This window comes from Herpailurus yagouaroundi, unplaced genomic scaffold (genome assembly GCF_014898765.1).
Source record: "Herpailurus yagouaroundi ecotype Mexico unplaced genomic scaffold, PumYag 142, whole genome shotgun sequence".
In the NCBI taxonomy this organism is placed as follows: Eukaryota; Metazoa; Chordata; class Mammalia; order Carnivora; family Felidae; genus Herpailurus; species Herpailurus yagouaroundi.
Genome location: NW_024412397.1, coordinates 51,452,100 through 51,475,549, shown reverse-complemented (window position 1 = coordinate 51,475,549; position 23,450 = coordinate 51,452,100). Strand labels below are relative to the sequence as shown.

Below are 23,450 nucleotides of genomic sequence, written 5' to 3'. Positions count from 1 at the left end.
CTTCTGTTCTTTCTGTGACTATTCAGAGAGATTCAGTGAAAGTTTGTAGATGTGGGGTGCTTGGGATTTTGTGGAATGAGAGTTTTTGATCTTGCATTGTATCTCTTCTTTTTTTATAAAGCACAGCTAAACTTGATGTGTAAATTTTTAAAGTATTGCAAATAAAATGACATATGTTCACTTAAGATTTTAATGTGTTTAAAAATAATAGTTGGCAGAAATATTGAGTATATTAAAATTTAGAATGAATTTTAGCTCCATGATATAGTACAATTTTATATTTGAGGCTAAGCTATCAACTTGGAAGAAAGGAGTTAGGAAAAGTAAGTTATTAATTTATTTGTCAGCCCAGGTTGTAAGAGAGTGAGGTTTATGCTGGCATTCTGAGTACAACATCTGAAATCACTCATGTCTACTTTTCTAGATCCAACAGTATCTCTATGGCCAAATTAATTTCTTCTTTACATTCATTTAAGAATATGGCTTTTACTTTACAATCTAGCACATATGTCATCTTACCCCTTTTATCATTTTTTTAAAAGTTAAACTCAAAATATATCCCAGAGTTCAAAGCTGAATTATACTCAACTATATACATGTACCATGTGTACGTAGACTATAAATTTCTAAAAATTCTATTTCTTCAGAAATATGTGTACTTTGGGATGACAGGTCAAAGCTTTAAATTCTACTTTCCTTAGTCTATTTTATTAGTTGCTAGAGAAATATTGGAGACTTGTTTTAAAACCCATTTTTGTAGCTCAAATAGTCCATTAAGTGAATTAATAGATGCAAAAGAGCTTAGGAGAAAGTGCCTGGCATCTGGTAAGGGCTCAGTAAATGCAAGCTCTTGTCATTCCTATTATTTCTCCAAAGACTTTTCTTTTCAGTCACATGCTGTGACATGAAGTATCACCATCTGGGTTGACTCAAACCACTTACCCAAATCAGAATAAAACTTTTAGCCCTGGAGTCATTTCCTGTCCTTTCTAATTGTACTTAGGAATATACTAAAGAAAGATAACTCAACCAGCTATCAACTGAGCAAATGATGCAAGTGCCTCATTCCATGTGTGTGCACATACACCACCAATGCAATGAAAACCAACTCGAGAGTATGAGAGAAAAGAGACTACGGAAATAGACTTTAAAAAAAATTCAGTTTAAGTGGAGAGTCATGGGACAGGTCAAAATGGGCAGGGGAAAGAATTTGAGAGAAATAAAAATGTGGTGCAGGTGGCCACCCTGAAGCTAATTTAACTTGGGTCATCTATGATCTCTTCCAGCTGTGAACATGTGCATGTGGCCCAGTGGCCCAGATGTTCTTCCTCGGTCTTTATGTTGCATAGCCCATAAAATTAAAACAGGATTGGAATTTAATTCTAGGGCTTTCAGAGTCCAATCATCAATATTTAATGGAGCTGTTCTCTGAAAATATGGAGTCCTGGTTAGAGAGTCCCTGGTTTGGGCCAAGACAGCCTACTGTAATTTTTGTAATTTCTCCTCAGTGACTGCTGACTCCCTTCCTCCACTGCCCCCCACCCCCTCCATCTTCAATTTTATTCTACTCAGGGAATGCTTTTCACCTCAGAAGCTGCTGGATCATATAAATATGTGGTTATTTCTAGTCATGAGCTAGAAATCTCTGAAAGACACAAGTAGTGTGCTACTTTCTATAGCAAAATCAATTAGTTGAAGATATTTAATGAGCTTGTGCTATATATTTCAACACTGGTGACTCTGTCGGCCATGTGAGGAATACAAACAAAACATAAAACATGGAACCTGGCCTCAGGAAGCATGCAGTCTGGTTGTGAAGGAAAGATGAACACATGTAAGATCATCAAAGAACAACATAAAACTCTTCCATGGCTCTTTAGAGGAAATCTACATACTTCCTTGTGATGGCTACCTCTGGTTGTGACCTTTGATTCAGGTGACTCCCAGATAAACTGGAAGTAAGGCCTGAAAATCCCAGTTGAACACAGAAGAGATCTATGAGATGTCTGTACCAAACTACATTTACACCGTAGAGTCCCACATCTAAATTCCTGAAAGCCACCCTTTCTTTTTTCCTTTGTTACCTGTAAAATAAACAGATCTCTAGCTGAGAAAGACCCCTTTGTCTAGTTAGTCCTGTGGCAGAGCAGGGCCTATTTGAGCAGTATTTTAATCACTAAGTAGTGTTTTTTCATGCAGTCTAGTAACTTGACCAAGAAGCAACAAAGAGTTGATGGCTAGCTAGCTGGAGCTTATTTCGTAGCAATAGTCTGGCTGACATACTATGCACATTAGTCACGGATTCTGACTTAAATTCTCTCCAGAGATGACACAGACACATGGAAGACCAGAGGGGAGAGGTGAACAGTTATTAAGAATATCTGACTGCCAGAAACACAATCAGAGTCTTTTGTGGACAGTTGCTGTGAACAGAAGATTAAGAGTCTAGATTTCAGTCCAGATTTCTGTTGTGTGTTATCAGAAACAAGAGTGCAAAGTTCCAGGAAATTCTTTAGCCTAACCCATCAAAATAATAGTCATTATATTTGGACACTTGTTGTGTTTTGAGAACAAATAAGTGTCTTCAACTTATGTGTAGGAGGCTATTCAGTATAATGCAATATTCAGATTTTAGATATCCAGAAGGATTCTTATCGAGCAGGCAAAATTCTGAATGCTTTGTCTACCTCAGAATATTCAGGAAAAAGCTATGTATAAAAAGAGACTTCAGATATATGTCAGCCATATATTTCTATGAATTTAACTTCTCATCCTTTCTCTTTTATAAGTTCAGCCTAATTACATTTAGTGAATATTAAAGTGTTCATTATGTGCAAGAGAGTGTGCTGGGTGCTAAAATCTTTAACAAATTCACAATCCAGCTAGGGAAGTGTAAGTGAAGAGAATTACAGTATCAGGAATAAGTACTAAATAACACCAGAAAGCTGCTAGTCAACCTAGGCTGAGCATTGGCCTGGAGCAGGGGCCATGTAGGACACTTCTGTGAATGCAAGTGTTTTGGCTCAACTGGGGAATGTAGGGATGGCCAGGATGGGAGATGAAGCAGGAAAAGATAGTTTAGACCAGAACAGTGGGGTGCAGTGGAGATGATGTTTGCACTAAAACCCATCCAAAGACTTCTGTAAGGAAAAGGTAGCCATTATGTGATTGCAGAAGAGAAAGTAAGCTTCAAATATGAATTTTGGGAAGATAATTTTGATGGCTGTGTGAGTAGGGAAGTGATAAGAGAGGAGGTACCTCAGATAGGGGTTTGAGTTTGACAACCATTGCATCCCACTTGGCATGAGATGGTGGTAGCCTGAGCTGATCAGGACAGTGAGGAAGAGTGGCCGGGAGAGGCCTTGTGGAGGAAGAATAAGCTAGATGTGGCTGCTCAGACAATATAGAAACATGGGTGATAGAAACCTAGTGCAAGGTTGGTTGTGAAAGCAAGTCACCACCAATTATGGAGATTTGTCATGGAAATACCGTGTATCACATTTATCTCTCTGGGTCATTATCAACCATTATCAGTTTATGTATTTCTAAAACATCTTCAGTTTTAAGCACTGTGTATCTTCCCTTATTTCTTCCGTTTTCAAATGATGCTTTGAACCAGTTTTCAGTGGTTGGCATGTTCTTTCACAGTTTTACATCATCAGTGGAAAGCATGTATTCTAATAATTCCTGTTCCTTTTTCCCAACCAGTAAGAATGGCTTAATGATATATGGATAATAGTTCAGTAGTGTTATAGTATTAGTAGTAATAAGATGGCATCCTATGATTGTGTAATGACTCCCTCTTGGAATATGAGTTTGATTTTTATGGACAATCTCGCAGGGTACTTAACCTTCCTTCTTTTTAAAACAATTTTTTTAATGTTTATTTATTTTTGAGAGGGAGAGAGAGAGACAGCGCAAGCGGGTGAGGAGCAGAGAGAGAGGGAGACATAGAATCTGAAGCAGGTTCCAGGCTGTGTGCTGTCAGCACAGAGCCCAATGCGGGGCTCGAACCCACAAACTGTGAGATCATGACCTGAGCTGAAGTTGGACGCTCAACCGACTGAATCACCCAGGCGCCCCTAAACTTCCTTCTTTCTTCTCTTTTTTCCCATGATTATATTCAGAAGATTACCACCTGCCAGAGCAGATCTCTTCTCCAGCCTTTTAAGAAACAGAGCAGACCTAGATTTAGGAGGTGATGATCAGGACCGGCCTCTAAAACCTTGTGTTGTCTTCCACAAGTGGTGACTCCTAGAGCTGATCGGCTTCTGGGCTAAGCAATAACTTGACTTCAGGGCCTCCTCGGGATGCCAGAATCTCGTAAGAAGCCAGCTGTTCAGTTGCCATAGGAGTCTCAGAGAAAAAACTGGCAGCCACACGCCAGTAATCTTCTGACTATATTAAGTGTCTTGGGCCCATACCAGTCCTACCTTAAATGAAGCCCCAAGCATCCTTGATTGTGTAGGAAACCAAGGGCCAGCCTTTCTAAAGTGCTGAATTTTCAAATGCAAGGAAGTAGGTGCTTTTCCTGAGGGAGTAGCAAAATGGACAGCAAATGTGTGGTCATTTAAGTGGTATGACTTGGTCCTTTTTTCCCTTATGGGGGGAAAAACAAGTTCATACTTAAATTCTTTTTATTTTCAGCCTCCTGTTGATGTGATTCAGCATGTTAAGATTTGTTTAAAGGACTATCAAAGGTAAACATTCAATCTAGGAATGACATAGTGAAGTTTTGCAGAACTGAACGTTAAATTTAAGCATGATCCGAGTACAGTCAGTTCTGCTATCATGCAGCATATTGCCTTCCTAAAAACCACTGCACTATGCAAAATCATGTGATAAAAACCACAGGCTAATGGGAAACGTAGGGTAAGGGGCACAGGGCACAACACTCAAAGACTTCACCAGTGACATATGTTTTTTAAAAAAGATAAGATTCTGTAAAAAGATTAGCACAGTTTTATACACATTAAAGAAACACATGTTAAGAAGCATGTAAATACTATGGTAAATGTGGCACTTTACGTTGAAAAGTTTGTTTGAGGAGGTAGATACTGAAAGGGTTGTAGCTTGTGAGTTTTGTGAAAGGGTGGAAGGAAGGTTATCTGATATCAGATAGAAAGTTCTAACACCAGATGTGGATGGGAATGGCTCACAACACACAGTGAACGGAAGTAGCTGGGTGGTGTTTAAAATGTGTGTGTGGGGGGGGGGGAGTGGGGGTAGGTACGCACACACACTGCGCATTTTGTGTATTCCCACATGGCTCAATTCAGCTGGATGACGTTTTCTGCATTCACTTAGTGTTTGTCACAGAAGAAATTTTGCATTAGCAACAAAGTGAAATTCATGTTATGCTCAAATTGTTTTCTAATATATCAAATGGTTCGGAAACAATTTGTATCTTCACACTGGCAATACAGCAGAACGCCCCCTTAGCTTCTATATAAGGAGTCAGACCCAGCCAAGCTAAATGAGGTTTCCTAGTCAGATTAGCAGTAGCTGAGCTGAGTGTGAATTCTTGGACACCCAGGTTCCTTTTGCAGTAGGAATGTCTATATCGTCTGTTGCTTCTTTTACTGTTATATCTTTTATTTTTATTGTTAGTGATAACATTATTTTAGTACTTGTTTTAATGTAGGTGTAAGCACTTAACATAGTATGTGGAACTGAATAAATACTTGTCAGTAAATGAATTAATAAATTAATGAGGTTAGTGAATGGCCATAATCAAGCCCAGGTTCATTGTGGAAACAGTTCCAGACCTGCGTGTAGAGGAGCAAATAGAAAAGATATGTAGAGTTCAGGATGGCAGTACTCTCCTTATATACTCTTCAAGGTTTCTTGGGTTTGTTTTGATTTTTGTAAAATAGTTAAGGTATAGGCTTGTGACAACAGACAAGCTATTCAACCTCCCTAGATAATACCAGAACTACCTCATTGGGTTTCTGTGACAGTTAGATAAAATCATGTGTATAAACTCTTAGCATAATGCCTGGTACATGGCAATGGTTCATTAAGTGTTAGCATGTATCATCATCATCACTACTACTACTGTTGCTGCTGTTTTTCTAGCATAACCCTCTGCACGTCGGAAGGAACCAAGAACCAATGAATGTGAGAGAAGGCGCTCTGGTACTTTTCCTGAGCTGCGGCCCAGTTTTTCCAATTACTCACTGGATACCCCAACCCAGAGATACAATAGCACTTCAAACTCAACACATCCAAAGTCAAACTCATTAGCTTGCTCCCAGTAGACTCCTCCTCATGAGTTCCCACTTTCCTCAATTTACCCAAGCTAGACACCTCAGTGGTCCTTTATTCTCTCCTTCCTCCTCCACATTCCATGGGTCACTCATTCATTCAATTAAGATTTTATTGAACACCAAGTGTGTACAAGGCACTCTCCAAAGTGCCTCAAGAAATAAATGTGAATAAGGCATGATTCTCGTCCTGAAGAATCTTCAGTATAAGACAAGATGCAGAGAACGAAGCACTGAATGCAAATCCTACATAGTAAGCCTGTCAAAATAAAATGTATTGACCAGCTGTAAGAGGCCACATGATGTGATCGTGGTTCCTATATGTTGCCACTCAAATACAAAGTGGACAACCGTTTACATGGAAAGATGATGAAGGGTACCATCAGGGGATCATTCTGTATTTTAAAAATTTTGGTCCTTTTGGTTAGCAAAACACTTGTCAGGAAAATTAGTGTTTGTTTGTTTTGGTTTGGTTGGGTTTTTTTGTTTGTTTTTTTTTTTTTTTTGAGAGAGAGGAAGACAGAGGGAGAGAGTACACAGGAGCAGGGGAGGAGGAGGGGCAGAGGAGAGAGAGAATCCCAAGCAGGCTCCATGCTCAGCACAGAGCCCATGTTGGGGCTTCTCTACCTCACAACCCTGAGATCATGACCTGAGCCAAAAGTAAGAGTCAGACCCTTAACCAACTGAGCCACCCAGGCACCCCTGGGAAAACTAGTTTTATTACTTGTTCTCCATTTTGGGTCCTAAAAATATTCTTTCACATGATGATGACTTTACAGTAAAAGTTTTCCCTTTTTTAGAATATTCAGTTCTTTTTTTTTAATGTTTATTATTATTATTAGTTTATTATTATTTTGAGAAAGAGAACACAAGGAGGGGAGGGGCAGAGAGAGAGAGAGAGAGAGAGAGAGAGAGAGAGAGAGAGAGAGAATCTGAAGCAGGCTCCAGGCTCCGAGCTGTCAGCACAGAGCCTGATGCAAGGCTTGAACTCATGAACCGTGAGATCATGACCTGAGCTGAAGTCGGATGTTTAACCAACTAAGCCACCCAGGTGCCCCTAGAATATTCAGATCTTCAGGTGGACTTGTGTCTGTATGGTAATTGTTTTTTGTGGTGATATGAAGGTAGGTTGAAAATAATTTAAAGTCGACTATTTAAAATTTTTTTTAATTTAAAGAAATTTTAAATTTAAAGAATTTAAATTTCTACTTTTTATATACTCAGTTGGATTAATAAATTGAGCTTAGCCCATTTATTCTCATTCTTAGCAGTTTTGTTGTACAAATAAAACCTTAGAGATTTTTAATTCACTGTAAGCTTCAAATGTAACATGTAAGTGAAAGGGAACATTATCTTTCAAATGCACTATAAGTAATTTATTCACTAGTAAGTAATTAGGCAGTTAGGAAAGAGCTCTGGAAAAATAAAAGTTTTTAAAATAGGGGTAATTAATAAGCAAAGTTATCTAGGTACAGAGTCTGTAGTTCTCCAAAGGATTTATTTATTGATAACTTCCATGTGCCAGGTCCTGTTCCGGGAGCTGGGGATGCAGCAGTGAGCAAACCAGAACCCAGCCCTGAGACAGTTTACCTTCTACTGAGAGAGACAGGAAATAAACTAATAAACAATAAACCTGTGATGCCAGGCAGTGATAAGAGCCATGAATTAAAATAGGGGCAATTAGGGCAGCGCACACGCATTCAAGCCAGAAGCACAAGTTGGGACTGGAAAAATTCTTCCGAGGATGGAGGCACAGAGCGCCAGGGCTGAGGACAGCTTCACCCAGGTCACCCGCCAGGATGGGCCAGGGCCCCAGGGAAACAGCAGCCTCATGGACAAGGCAGGCAGAGGTCCGGCCGCAGGGAGGCCCAGTTTCCCACCCCTCTCCGGCCGTGGATTCCTAGGTGGGAAAGAAGAAACGAGGAAAATTCCAGTCCCAGCTAACAGATACATGCCATTAAAAGAGAACGGATGCAGAGATTTACTCCTATTGTAGAACATTTGCGACTTCAGATACGCTTTACCTTGAAATTCAGGAATGTGGAATCAGGACTTGTAAAGAAACCAAGGACGTTAGTATTTTGACAAAAGCAGCTGATTTTGTGAAAGCCTTTCTCTTGGGTTTCAGGTGGAGGACATGCTTGCCCTCATTAGGTTGGGTGACCTTTTCCTAGAGTCTTTTGAAATTACAGATGTGATGACCCTAAAGGGAGACCACCTGTGTGGGGCAATAGGAAGAATCACTGGCAAAGGAGGAACCACCCAAATTCACCACAGAGAGTGTGACATGGACAAGGATAATTTTGGCTGATGTGAAGGTTCACATCCTTGGCTCTTTACAAAATATCAAGATGGCAAGAACTGCCATTTGCAACCTCATACTGGGGAATCCTCCATCAGAGGTTTATGGCAATACTCAAGCCATGGTTAGTGGAGCAGCAGATCCATTCTGATTCCAAATCACAGACATTTTATCTTGTCTTTGGACTCTAGAGAAAAAGACTTTGCCCTCCACTCATGGTCACGAGAAACCGTGTGAAGGATTTTTCCATTTCTTTAAGTCTCCATCACTTGTTTCGTTCTCAGCCAGAAGCATAAATAGAAAGAAAAGGTTTGATTATTCACACCCAGCAGCTTTGAGGGTAATTTCCATATCTAAATTTAGTACCGTTATTATACTTATACATTATTTATAATTTATCACTTCATTTTAAAGAAAAGATATGCATAGTTAATAATTCTCTTATTGGAGGAAAACATTGTTTAAACAGTCCTTTATGAATTCATAAATTTATTTATAAATGTGTAACTTTTACAAATTGATAAACATTTCTTGTCTATGGAGTATAATTAAAAGAATCATCTCACTAAAGAAAATAAGAGCAATAAGGATTAGCAAGTAAAGAGTGCTAGATGCAATAGATAAGGTGATGGGAAATCACTCATAGATTGTAGAGCTTCTCTCCCTATTTGGTTGTTCACTAAGATTTCATTATTCACATTGGCCTAAATCAGACATTCGAATTGACATCTACCATCACACAGTCCTACCTTCCCTTTCACTCTGGTGCATATTCTCTGCTAGATTGTGTTGGTAATGAATTGCATAAGAAAATAGTTTGCGTTGTTTATCAAATCTGCCATGTATAGAGGTTGTCTCGTGTGGCACACATGATTCTAACAATAGTGTAAATACTTTGAAATCTGCATCCTTACTAGTGGGGAGACAAAATGCTTTCATTAAGAAAACACATACATGAAGCAGATGGCTAACAGCATCTTGATGTGAGCAAATTTTAGTCTCAAATTCTATGGCTTCATAATCTCAGAGGGATTTTCCTTCTTACTGTTAAGGAAAACTTACTCCCCACTGCATTTTAAAGAATTAAAAGTCACATTTGTATGTTAAGAATATTCACTTTGGCCTATTAAAAAAATTATGATTGCCCCCCAAAAGGGGGCTTTTATGACCTTTTACATTTTTAAAGTAAAGCCTTCCATCTGGCTAAAAAATATCTAAAAAAAAAATTCTTTTACTGTGTTTGTCTTTCCTAGTAAATGTTACATTCATTCCTTAGAAAATTTGCCCTAGGGCAAGTTCATTTTGGCCTGATGTAATTTAATCCAAAGGGAGAAAAACATTAAGTTAATGAAATCTTAATGGAAAGCCATTATATATAGTGTGGTGTCTTAATTATTATTCTCCAAAATTATATTGGCTTATAATTTTTAATTTAGGTCTAAAAAAAAAAAGATACAGTGTTTAGTTACCTAATTAAATGCAATGCTGATTCATTAGGGGAATAATACATTATTTAATTCCTTTTAAATGAGCTCCCACAGACATGTGTCTGTATGTATCAATTGGATATAATTTCTAATCAATCATTTTTTTAGCCATGATAATAGATTGCTGAGCAATCCATGGCATCTGTTCTGACCACTTGGAGTTATTCAATGAGTAACTTGAAGTAACCAATTATTTTTAATTATTTTTAACAAAAAGATCAGATTTCTGTATTCTCTGAAAATGGAACTACCACAGAATCATATGAAAATCAACCTTCTTTGCCATCATGTAACTTGATCTGAAGAGATATAAAAAGTGTGAGTTTTTATTGCTTAGGTTATTTATTTTATTTTAGTTTTGAAACTCAAGACAAGATTTCTAACAATTTTTTAAGGTTTCCTAGTATAATATAAGTTTGCAAACCACACATCCAGTAAAGGACTAATATCCAAAATACACAAGGGACTCATCCAACTCAATAGCAAAACACCCAAATAACCCAATTAAAAATATTTTCTTTCATTCCATAGTTACCTTTTTATTTTGTTGGTGATTTCCTTTGCCTTGTAGAAGCTTTTTAGTTTGAAGTAGTCCTACGTATTCATTTTTGTTTTTCTGCCTTTGCTTTCAGTGTCAAATCCAGGAAATCATTGCTAAGACCAATGTCAAGGAGCTTATACCCTGTGTTTTCTCCTAGGGGTTTTATGGCTTCAGGTCTTATGTTCAAGTCTTTAATCCAATTTGAGTTGACTTTGTATATGGTCTAAGATAGGGGTTCAGTTTCATTCTTTTGCATGTGACTGTCAGTTTTCCCAAGGCCACTTATTGAAGAGGCTATTCTTCTCCCATTGTATATTCTTGGCTCCTTTGTCATAAATTAATTGATCATATCATTGTGGGCCTATTTCTAGGCCCTCTAATCTATTCCACTGATCAGTGTGGATGTTTTTATGCCAATACTATACATTTTGATCACCATGACTTCATGACATAGTTTGAAATCAGGGAGCCTGATGCCTCCAGCTTTGTTCTTTCTGATGATTGCTTTGACAAGCGGGCTTTTGTGGTTCCATACACATTTTAGTATTGTTTGCTTTGTTTCTGTGAAAATGCCATTGGAACTTTGATGGGAATTTGCAGGGACTCTGTAGATTGCTTTGGGTAGTATGGATATTTTAACAATATTCTTTCAGTCCATGAACACAAAATATCTTTCCATTTATTTGTGTCATCTTCAGTTTTCCATAAATGTCTTACAGTTTTCAGTGTACAGGTCTTTCACCTCCTTGGTTAGATTTATTCCCAGGTTGTTTTATTCTTTTTGATGCAATTTTAAATGGGACTTTTTTCTTAATTTTTTTTCTGATAGTTCATTGTTAATATATAGAAATGCAACTGATTTTTGTATATTGATTTTGTATATTGATTTTGTATCCTGCAACTACTAAATTTGTTGACTAGTCAAACCATTTTTTGGTGTGGTCTTTAGGATTTTCCTTTTTAAAAAAATTTTTTAAATGTTTATTTATTTTTGAGAGAGAGAGCACAAGCAGGGAAGGGGCAGAGAGAGAGGGAGACACAGAATCTGAAGCAGGCTCCAAGCTCTGAGCTGTCAGCACAGAGCCTGACGCAGGGCTCAAACTCGTGAACGTGATGAGATCACGACCTGAGCTGAAGTCGGACACTTAAACGACTGAGTCACCCAGGCACCCCAAGGGTTTTCTATGTATGGTATCATTTCATCTGCAAATAGAGACAATTTTACTTCTCTCTTTATAATTTGGATGCCTTTTAAAAAGTTTTCTTTTAGCTTCATCTGTTTCCTCCCACCATTGTCTCACCTTAAAATGAACATAAACTCTGTGGGAGGAAAGACTTTCTCCATTTTAATCCAGCACACAGAACATGGCATAACCCATGGCAAACATTCAGTCAGCATTTGTTGGGAAAATGTCATTACTTTTTATTCTTTTAAGTTTTTAATTTGTTTTGAGAGAGAGAGTATGTGCATGAGTGGGAAAGGGGTAGAGAGAGAAGCCCAAGCAGGCTCTGCACTGTCATCGCACGGAGACCCATGCAGGGCTCAAACTCATGAACCGTGAGATTATGACTTGAGCTGAAACCAAGAGTCGGATGCTTAACCAACTGAGCCACCCAGGTGACCCAGGAAAATGTCATTAAGTAGGCCCTCCATGAGGGCAGATAACAGTTCATGTAGAATTGTGCACTTTTAAAAGACAATAGTTTAACACCAAAGACAACTTTGAAAGGAGAAAATAATATCTCCCAAAGACAGCCAGAGAGGAGAGTAGAATCCAGGGAGCATGTCCCACATGAACGTGGTACGGTGGGCTTGGCATCTCCTTCATTTGGGATAATACCAAGCATGTGGTAGATGTCTAATAAATGTTTGTTGTATTAATTATTTAACTAGCTATGGGCTTATCTTCAGTTATATTCAGTAAACATTTGACGATTAGTTATGAGCTGTGTCAATCACTGGGCAGACACAAAGATGAATAAGAAAAGATCTTTTTCCTCTAGAGATTAGTAATTACATAGATAAGCCTCAGTCTTGTTAGTCCCAGCCATAGAGTTTCACTTTTCTTCCAAGAGGGCTGCATCCCTGAGTTACCCCCAGAGATCCACTGAAGAGGCTTCCAAAGGGCTCAGCCTTGTGGGGATCACCCAGGACAGTTCTGCCCATGGGGACAAGATATAGAATGCTTCCACCTATGTGTACTGGATGACCTGCAATTCTTGCTTCTTTACCAGTTTTTAAATGAGGATTTTCCCCTCCCCGGAGGCCCAGATTTAAGTACTGAAAGGGCAGGGACCCACGTACGTTACTCCATGCACGTTGTCTTTGTTAGCATTGTGGGCATAACTGAATTTGTCCTCCTCCTTGACCGTCTTGTCCATCTGCTCTTCATTACTTTAGACTAACGAGAAAAATTGTGTCTTGTCTAGGGTGACACTGCTTTTCAGTAGCTGAGCCAGGGCAGGAATGCACCTCTTCTTTTTTTTTTTTTTAATTTTTTTTAATGTTTATTTTTGAGAGAGACAGAGACAGAATGTGAGTGGGTTGGGACAGAGAGAGAGAGGGAGACACAGAATCTGAAACAGGCTCCAGGCTCTGAGCTCTCAGCACAGAGCCCGACGTGGGGCTCGAACTCACGAGCTGCGAGATCATGACCTGAGCTGAAGTTGGATGCTCAACCGACTGAGCCACCCAGGCGCCCCACGAATGTACCTCTTCTAACTATGGGGCCAGTGCTGTATCCAGGACACTACCTTCCCTCAACTCATGCTGCGTGAGAGACAGATGACATCGAGTACACGTTACGTGTGGGAAAGTACTTTGGAAATTGTCTATCAGTAGGATGTTGATCAACAAACAGAATGAGAATGACTTTAACTTCATGGTGCATGAACTGCAGACCACCATGCACAATTGCTCCAGAGGAACTCACATGCCCACCCCTGTTGAGGACCCTTGCTGCCCTAATTATTTAGTTCCAGATACTGTAGACCCCAAGGAAAAATCAATAGCAGTGGCCTCAGAGAGAAGTGATTCCCTCTTTTACTGACTCTGGGACTTTGAGCAAGCTATCTAATCTTTCTAAACTTCTATCTTCTCATCTAGAAAATGGAGATTATGAGTGCCTGCCTTCTGATGGCTGTGAGAATTCAGTGTATGTAAAGCCCTTAGTAAGGGCTTCTAGTAAGTGCTTAAGAAGTGTTAGCCATTGTTAAAGGGTGATTATTTTAAAAGGGTAAATGATGACTCTCAGATATCAAATGAACATGTGTCAAGGATTTATTTAATTCGCTCATTAATGAGATAATCAGTAGGTTGTTACAATCAGGTACCTGGAAGGCTGCATCACACAATGCCTAGTTTTCTGCTGATAACACCCATTAATCATTCTGATCCATTTCAGAATTTTTCACAATTATTTTCTGCATTTTTTTTTCTTATTGCTAGTTCCTTATTTGCATGCTAGGAATGTTTTGAGGACCAATAAGATAATAGATAGGAAAATTTGCCATATAAGCTGTGATATATTTTGCAAATAGTAGAGTACAAAAGAGACAGGTGAGGCCAACCTGCATTTCAGGCCAACCTCTGATACTTCCTGTGATACTGTGATCTTGAGCAAGTCACAGAACACCTCTTTGCCTATCTTTCCTTAGCTGTAAGTTAGTGTATTTAAGATTCACTGCACAAGGCTATGGTGAGAATTAGATGAAGTTACATGTGGGAAAGTACTTTGGAAAATAAAAAGAATGCTATAGAAAGATGGGATGTGATGTTATTGCTCTCAGCTTAGATTTGGTCCATTTTTCTTTAAGAAGAGACTTTAGAATAAGAGATGGAGTGGTGAGTTCTTAAACTCACCAGGTCATTATTACTGCAAGTTGTAAATCACGTGGAGAGGTCTTTAACTCAGTAACAGTGATTTATGGCACTACTGTTGATCCAAAAGCACCTCTCCAATATTCACCCACATGTCCTGATGGCTCCAGAGAGAAGTTCATGGTGCCAGCAGTGGTAATGTTGATGCCCATGGGGCCATGTGTCCTTAATTAAACCTGTAAGAACGGTATTTTACTCTCCTCAACCTCTTCCCCCAGTGCTGTCATCCCAGAGTCTCCCCTGGTTATCCTGTAAAAAGAGATTCATTTAACCAGCCTGTGGAGACTCTCAGGAATTTGCAGGAATTGGGAAGGAAAAGTCTTTGGCCCAGCACACTCCTTTCCTGGCCCAGTTCTGGGTTTTGTAATTGAGAAGGGATAAGGAGGGTTTGGAGTGAGTCCAGGACCCGACACTGAAAGCATTGAGAGGAGTTGAGCGAGCTCTGGTGGGAGGGGCCAGGACTGCTTCGCCTGGAAAGGAGCAGGCCACAGCGGGACTCTATGGGCAGATGCTTCCACAGAGGCAGTCTTTCCACCATGCCTGCTGCAGAAGAGAGTGACTTTACCTCAAGGGTTATAGTTATGGAGACTGAAGAACTGTCTGCCTAAGCTAGTGAATGCTGTGGACACATTTATGAAGGTTCTACCAAGTTCTTCTCTAGAGATTTTGAAGAACAAGATTGGGTCTCTCTTAATCTGAAATATTACAGAACATGTCTCCCCCGCTGCCCCGCCGAGGCAGAGGCTTGATTCAGATATGAAGAAGGGAAAAGCTGAGACAAGGGAACCATACCTGATTGTCCTACCTTGTCTATTGTGACTAACAGAGCCAGGTGAAGGTGGGAGAGAGATTGAGTAACTGAGCTGACTTCCCTGTTTACCTTCCCTTCCCTGTGCCCTGTGAGGGGACCCCAGCATTTGTGACAGCGTTTATCACACTTACTTCCTCTCCTTAGACTGAGCTCTTCAAAGGCAGAGCCTTGGTCTTCACCCCTGTGTCTCTAGCCCCTAACATAATACCTGACACGTAGTAGGGCTCAGCAAATATTTGTTGAATGAGTGCACAGATATGAATAACTCCTTTGACAGGCAGAGGTCAAGTCAACAGAAACCTCAATGCTGGAGACACTGACAGAAACCCCATTTAAAAGCCAGTTGACCAGCCCAACCTGTGAGTGCTATTGAACTGTTCACCATAAAATAGTAAGGGAAGCCTGAGTTCAAACTTCAGCATTCGTAGTGAGACTATTTTCAGCTTTCTCAGAGACAGCATCTGTAAATAATCAGGCAGAAGCCTTTTATAAAACAACACAGAAAAACCTCAAAGACTATTCTAAGGCTGCAACATTTAAACAAGATTTTAACCCATGGGGACGCCAAGATCAACACGGAGCTTCCTGAACATAAAAGCCTGGAATGTCATAGCAGTGTGGGGGCAAAAGCTATGATCGCATTTCCCCTTTTCTAAATTATATACTGCTTAGTGTTAATGTGAGCGGAGGGCTGGGACAGAGACGGCCCTGTGGGTTACGTAAGTAAATCTCCTTGCACCCTCCATCTCAGCTGTAATGCAGCATCCATGGTGACAGTGGTTGGAGGGAGTCACCAGGCTGGCTGGACTGACGGAAGGCAAAAGGTCACTTGTAGGTCATGCCATGATTTAAGTACTTGATGTAATTTATAACTGGGCTTTTGCCCTATGTAGAAAAATGATCAGGGACATTTGTTGTGTAATTTCTTCTCTCACTAGAAGATGTTGTTCTTAAAACTGAGTTTAGTGGCAGCTATGAAAGACCATCTGTAGCACATTCCAAAATCACTTTCTTTTCCTTCCCAATTGGAAAGAGGGACAAGAAACCAAATGAACCCTTTAGCTCTCTCAACCTGCATGATTGTTGCCTGAGGAGGAGAGACAGGTCTCTAGGTCACATCTTTCCCTGTCCCTGTATTAGGGACCACATCAGCCAACCTCAATTATAAACAAGTGAAAACAGAGTGCTCCTAAACCAATCTTACTATCAACCTTACTATGTGTGTGGCCAGTATGATATAAAAATCTGCCCATTTCTCAAGTTACCTGCAACGTTACTTCTTAAGGCTCTTCCAGGGAGACCTGCACTAATAATGAGTCGTCATGTCTTGTTACCTGGGCGAGCTAATATTTGAACAACTATCATAACACCTGACAGTTGATACAACTAACTTTAATTCCTTAAATCATTTTAATTCTTTAAATCCAAAAGGATTTTTGAGGTTATTTTCTTAAAAAATGAGAACGTGGGGCGCCTGGGTGGCGCAGTCGGTTAAGCGTCCGACTTCAGCCAGGTCACGATCTCGCGGTCCGTGAGTTCGAGCCCCGCGTCGGGCTCTGGGCTGATGGCTCAGAGCCTGGAGCCTGTTTCCGATTCCGTGTCTCCCTCTCTCTCTGCCCCTCCCCCGCTCATGCTCTGTCTCTCTCTGTCCCAAAAATAAATAAACGTTGAAAAAAAAAATTTAAAAAAAATGAGAACGTTATTTGGAAAAATAGTACACATATTCATTTTAATTCGTGTGTTCTGGACTTGAGGGTAAGGCTACATCTTCATTTTTGTACTCCTAGTTGGTGTAGTGTTTGGAAGATGGTCTAAGCCCAATAAATATTTTTTGAATCACTGAGTGAGAGGAATATTTACAGAGCAGAAGCCTCTGTGCTGGTTGGCTGTGAGTCCAGTGGTGTCTTCTTTCTGCAAACTCTGAAAATGTGTATAAACAAAAAGATCAGAGTGAGAATTTAAAAAGAACATTTATTATAATTTTCAATAATATGTACTTTTTAAGCTCATGAATACCATATCTGAAATTGTTCATGGACACACATACACCCCCAACACTTCCCATAGGTACATGCTTAGACTGTCACTCATAGACTGTGTGTGAGTGCATGTATATATATCAATGGTTTTTTTTAAAAGATACGGAAAATATAGTTAACAGTAGTTATCTCTAAAGAAGGAGTAAATTTGGGAAAGATAAAGGGTACTTTCATAATTTAGCTTATATGTTTCTCATTTTCAAATTCTTCCTATGAGTATGCATTTGTATATCTCAGTTCTTAACACGTGGTCTGGCACTTAGCAAACATTAAATCAATGTTAAACACACACATAAAGTGAATCAGTGAATGGAGTGACATGTAAATTATACTCAAAACATTTGACTTTGAGAGAGTTAGGAGTAGAATGGTGATAAGGAAATTGAACTGAAGACTTAGGAAAGAGAGGGCATCATTTGGGTCTATCAACGAAAGAAGCCATCAGAAATATAGGAATAGTTTTGGGTTGCTATTGATAAATATATTTTCCAATTAAAAAAAAAACAAAATGGCCCCAAATTTACTGCCCACTATTAGCAAATAACATAGTATTATGTAGAGTAACATGGTATTACACATAATTGTATGTGTTCCTCTGGGCTTATATATTGCCTGAACAAAGGCCAATGGCTTGGCAAGAAGGCCACTAACTTTGGTGATCTGTTAACCTGATAGGGCTGGACAGGCATGGCTTCCTGAAAGGCCTTTGTACTCACAGTCCTGTTCAGGTAACGCTGGTTTGCCGCATCAAATAAAGAACTAATGAGACCATCTGGGGAAGGAGACAGCAATCTAGTGGTTCAAGCATCAGTCATTTGGCCTGTCCATGAGCTTGATATCCAGAAACTGACATGATGCGTGAGAATGTTTAACCCCAATCCAGCTGGCATGACCCCAATGCAAGAAACCCTTTCTTGGTCCCTCATCTAGGAAATGAGTTGGCAGTATTTAAAAATGCTTGAATGGCAACTTGGAGTCTATTTGAAGAAGCTGGTAGAAAGATCCCAATGTCAGGAATGTCCAGATAAGATTACCACCAGTAGTCGGTTGCTGAAATCACTTAAGTATTTTGATCAGGTGAAAAAAGTGCCACTTAGCTTCAGTCTGGGTGGCAGAGAGTCCTTTTAAATGTAGCTGCAGCACAGACGTTCTGTGCATTACTCATGCTGTGAAGTACGTGATTTAAGCCACTGACTTCCTAAATTAAAGACACCAAAAGGCAGACATGTAATTCTTTTAATTACACCTCCAAATTTCTCCTACATTCCTTTGAGTTTGTCTCCTGTTTGTCCATGTTTGCCTGTTTGATCAACCTACCAGCAGAAGATGAGCAGCGGTGAAGGTAGAGGATCTGTAAGAGGATAAAAGACTTGACTTAATTTGTTTTCACTACAGGAAAATGAAGGCAGTGTTTTTGGAAGTTGAGAAGATAAGAAATCTGATTTCTGCTGATAGTAGAGCATTTCAAGGCAGAACTGAGACATAATGTTTGTATGTTTTTTTGGTATCTGCTGTCCACTAACATGGGTTACTAATAAAACATATTTGACTTATATCACCAGGCAAGAAGGTTCAATTTTATCTTGTCTTTCTAGTAAAGTACAGCCTTCTAACCTTAACATGTAGTTTTCGTAACTCAGCAATAGAGACAGGCTGCACTTTCAGAAGGTTTGTAGTCATGAACAACTTAAAGCTGTGTGTACTTTTTAAAACTATGCAACCATTTAGATATTTATTTGTAGGAACTAATTGAAGTAGGTACTTAGAAAGCCATGTAAGTTTGTTTTCTGCTAGATGACATGAGAAACTGAATTTTGGAATTAAGCAGCTAAGTTTCTCTTCTCTTTCTCACCTGTTCCCCTTTGTAAGGAAGGGGACATGATGACTTCTTTTACTGTCACAGTTTCTGGGTTGGTTTTCTGATTATAATGGGAGACGTGCTAACCCATCTGTACTCCCAGACTAGGCCTCACTGACATCAGTGCACCAGTCTGAAGGTTGTTAGGTCTCTGTGCCAAGAAAAGCCTCTCTGTAATCCCACGGTCATTAAACTAGTGTAACCTCACCCACCCCAGATTTCTCCCCCAGGTACACTTGACCTCAGCTAAGTCTTTGAACATGTAACCCTTTGAGTGATGTTCTAAGAATGTCCATGTTGGATATGGCCTGGTAAGAGAAGGCTACAATCTTTATTGGGGTTTCTGAGGGAAAGGAAGGGCAGAGCAGGATAAATAGGATTGGCTAGTTTGAATAATTTCTGAGGGATTTTGGCAATGGGGATGGTCTCTAGTTGCCTGGTACCTGGCCCTGGGATGATTAAGGCAGAGGAATATTGTAGCCAGGGTGAAGGGAACAGAATGAGGAAGTCTGGCTCTGGATTGGTTAGTTTGCATATCAAAGGCATGCTCCCAGCTGGGGCTTTGCTATCTCCAAGAATTGGCTATCCCCAGGGCAGTCTCTTTTCAGCTAGAAAGGGTTTTTTTAAGGTGTCAAAACATCATAATGTACAGAAAATAAAAAAAATACATACAATACAAATGAGTTTAACATATCTGTCTGAATCTTTCTTAGTTACCTTTTGTGGGTTTGCATGAGTATTTGTCAAATTATGTTATAAAGTGATTTGCCTTTAGTGGTCTACATGATTTCGAATGAATGGTACAGTATTTATACAGTCCTAAGTTACTGTCCAATACCAACTTTAACCTCGACTGTGGCAGGCAATCCAGAGCCCTCTTCCCCTCACCCAGAAACTTTTTGAGGGCTCTTATTAATTAGCCTTTTAGACCTCTTTTTTTTTTCTTTTTTTTCAGATTTCTGCAGAAGAGATTTTAGCCTACATAGATTTTGTTGCTTTACAAAACTTAATGAGGCTTTTCCCCTTTTCACCGTACTTGGAAATACTGAGGACTCATTCCAGTTACCCATAATTTCTCAGACACCCACTGGCAGCTAGCCATAGGAAAATGTTTTCCTGTTCTAGGACTGAGGCAACTGTGGGGCTGAAGTTTCATTTTGGTGACACACACACTCATAAATAACCATCAGATATTTTATCATTTCATGTTTGGATGATTTTCCAGTTATCTATTTTATCTGTTGCTGTGAAACAAACCACTCCAAAACCTAGTGGCATAAAGCAGTTTATTACTCTTATATCTCTGGTCTGTGGGTTCAGGATTCTGTGCAGCTCGCCTCTGCAGCACCACCCTGGGGTTTCAGCTGGGATCATAGGAATGGCTGGAACTGGAAAACTTGGGGGCAGCAGGGCAGGTCTCTCTCCTCATATGGTCTCTCCAAGTGACTAAGTGCAAGCTTTCTCACAGAACAGCAGCCTCAGGGTAGCCTTCTGACATGGTTGTTCTGGGCTCCAAAAACAATTCTTCAGGAATCAGAAAGGGGAAGCTGCTGGTCTCTTAAGGCTGAGCCTGGAAATTGGCAGGCTACGGCATTCTTTCTGCCATATTGGTTAGGTTGGTTAAGTTTTCACAGAGACACCCACACCCCACCCTGCAGATTCCAGGGCAGAGGACAGACTTCACCTCTCAGTTGGAAGATTAGCAAAGAATGTGTGGTTATCTCTACTCTACCGCATGGCGTTTAGCATATCGACAAAAAGAAGATTATTTTTATCTCACTCTGTACCTACCTTAGAAAAGTAGATATTCAGCTGTAGCTCATTTCAGAGTTCTCTCTCTATGAAGATTGTTGACTGTTTGATGGAAAAATTTTGACTTCAAACCCAAATTATGACTTGGTAATCATCTAAACTATATACAGTGTATAATAGGATATCCAAATGTATATCCTTGCACTTATTGGATATTTTCCAAAGAATTTTAAGATGTATTAAATGATTCTTACATCTGTGCTTGAGTATTACTGCCTTCATTTTGTTCATGAGGAAGTGGAGGCTCTGAGTAGTTACGTGTCCCACATTACATGGCTACTCATGGTGGCAGAGACAGGACCAGAATTAGGTTAGCTGTATACTTTTCACTGATGGCATCTTTGTATTCCTTAATATAGATAAAAGGAAGTCAACGACCATGATAAGAACTTTTAATAAATTTCATCATTTTGGGTGTTAATTTCCTGAAATGAAGAAAAGATCTTTGGTTTCAAGTACATGCTTAGTGTTTGACAGCTCTTAGACTTTGTCCCACATGCTGATCTCATGAGAGGTATTGTTAAAGCACCATTTTTCAGATGAGGAAACAGAAGTACAGAGAGGTTAAGTAAACTGCTTGTGGATTGGTCACATGGCTGACTGGTAGAGCTAGTGCCCACGCCCAGAACTTGAAACTCTGAATCTTGTCATGTCTACCTCTTGAATCCCCACTCCCCCACACCCATACACCCTGTTTCTTGGCCTTGGAAGTCTTAGGACAGCATACAAATGGCTCAGTTGTATAGACCAGGACCAGCCTTCTCAGGGACAAAAATGGAGGCCTCAGAGGACTGAAAGAGCAGTGAGAGAAAGGCATAAAAGAACAGGGCAGCACTGGCATTATTAGAGGAAATGGGGAACACTCTAATTGCAGGCAGTTTCAACTTTGACTGTTTCCAGGAAAAGCTAATACTGTTATGATTTCTCCTGATGCATGTGAAATCAGTTGCTATAGCAATGACCAGTGTTTGTTGGAACTTGCTGACAGCAGCAGGCCTTAGGAGTAAAATCTCTCTGTTAATCATGCTTCTGATGCTGATAGTAATGAACTTGGATCCACCATCTCAGCCCCTCTACCATGTCCATTTCCCACCATGATCTCCTGGCCAGAAGGAAGGGCAAGACAAGTCTCTGCTCATGTCACTAGATAGACATGTTGACAATGGCCTTGGGAACATGGTTCAGCTGTGGCCATGTTCTAGGGAAGGGGAGCCAGGCTGATGATAGGGAAAATGAGGAGTTTGGAGCCCAAGTCTGAACCGATCTTGGTAAATGTTTGGGTAGATCCAATATCGTCCATACATCTGTAGATGTCGCAAAGAGACTAGGAAATAAATTATTTTGTTATTTGTTCAAGCTGAAACAACATTAGCAAACATTTCCATTTTTCCATTGAGATGTAAGCAGATGTTGGCAGTAAGCTACAGGACACATTTCCCGGTTCCACATTCCTTCCCCACTGCCACAGCGGCCCTCTTTCACTCCTCAAGCTTCTACTTGTGTTGGGATCTCTGCAGTAGCTACTCCCTCTCCCCAGTGATCTTGTATGACTAGCTCCTTGTTAGTCAGAGCTCTGCTTAATAACCACTTCCTGACTTAGTTTTAAATTATTGTTATTGATTTAGGGGTTTTTTAGGTATAATTGACATACGACATTATATTCGTTACAGGTATACAACTTAATCATTTGATACCTGTATAAATTGGGAAATGATCACCACAAATGAACTAGTTTACATCCATCACCTTATGTAGCGACATTTTTTTTTTCTTGTGATGAGAACTTTTCAGGTTTACTGTCTTAGCAACTTCCAAAAATGCAATACAATATTGTTAACTATAGTCATTGTACTATACATTACATCCCCATAATGTATTTATTTTATAACTAGAATTTTGTACTCCCTGCCTCTGGAAATCACTGGTCTATTCTCTGATTCTATGAGCTTGATTTTTTGTTTGTTTTTTAGATTCCTTATAAGTAAGATCATATGGTATTTGACTTTCTTTGACTTATTATACTTAGCATAATGCCCTCAAGGTCCATCCAAGTCGTTGCAAATGGCAAGATTTCATTCTTTTTTCTGATTGAATAATAATATGTATGTGTGTGTGCATACACACACACACACACACACACACACAGAAGTAGAATTGCTGGATCATATGGTACTTCTATTTTTAATTTTTTGAGGAACCTCTATACCATTTTCCAGAGTGGCTGCACCAATTTACATTCCTACCACCAGTGCACAAGAGTCCTTTTTCTCTACATCTTTACCAACACTTGTTATTTTTTGTCTTTTTGGATATAGCCATTTTAACAGATGTGGGGTGTTTTATCTCATTGCAATTTTGATTTGTATTTCCTTGAGGATATCTGGTGTCCATCTTTATATCTTCTTTGGAAAAATATCTATTTAGATCCTCTGCCTATTCTTTAATCAGATTTTT

General features: G+C 39.6%; 1 protein-coding gene and 1 pseudogene across 1 annotated transcript in view; both read left to right on the top strand.

Annotated features, from left to right (window-relative positions):
- The window catches only part of COLEC12 (collectin subfamily member 12), a 201,891-nt gene that overhangs the window by 59,568 nt on the left and 118,873 nt on the right, over positions 1-23,450 (top strand). The gene's annotated exons all lie outside the window — the stretch shown is intronic.
- LOC121033123 (RNA-binding protein PNO1-like) lies at positions 7,255-9,134 on the top strand (annotated as a pseudogene).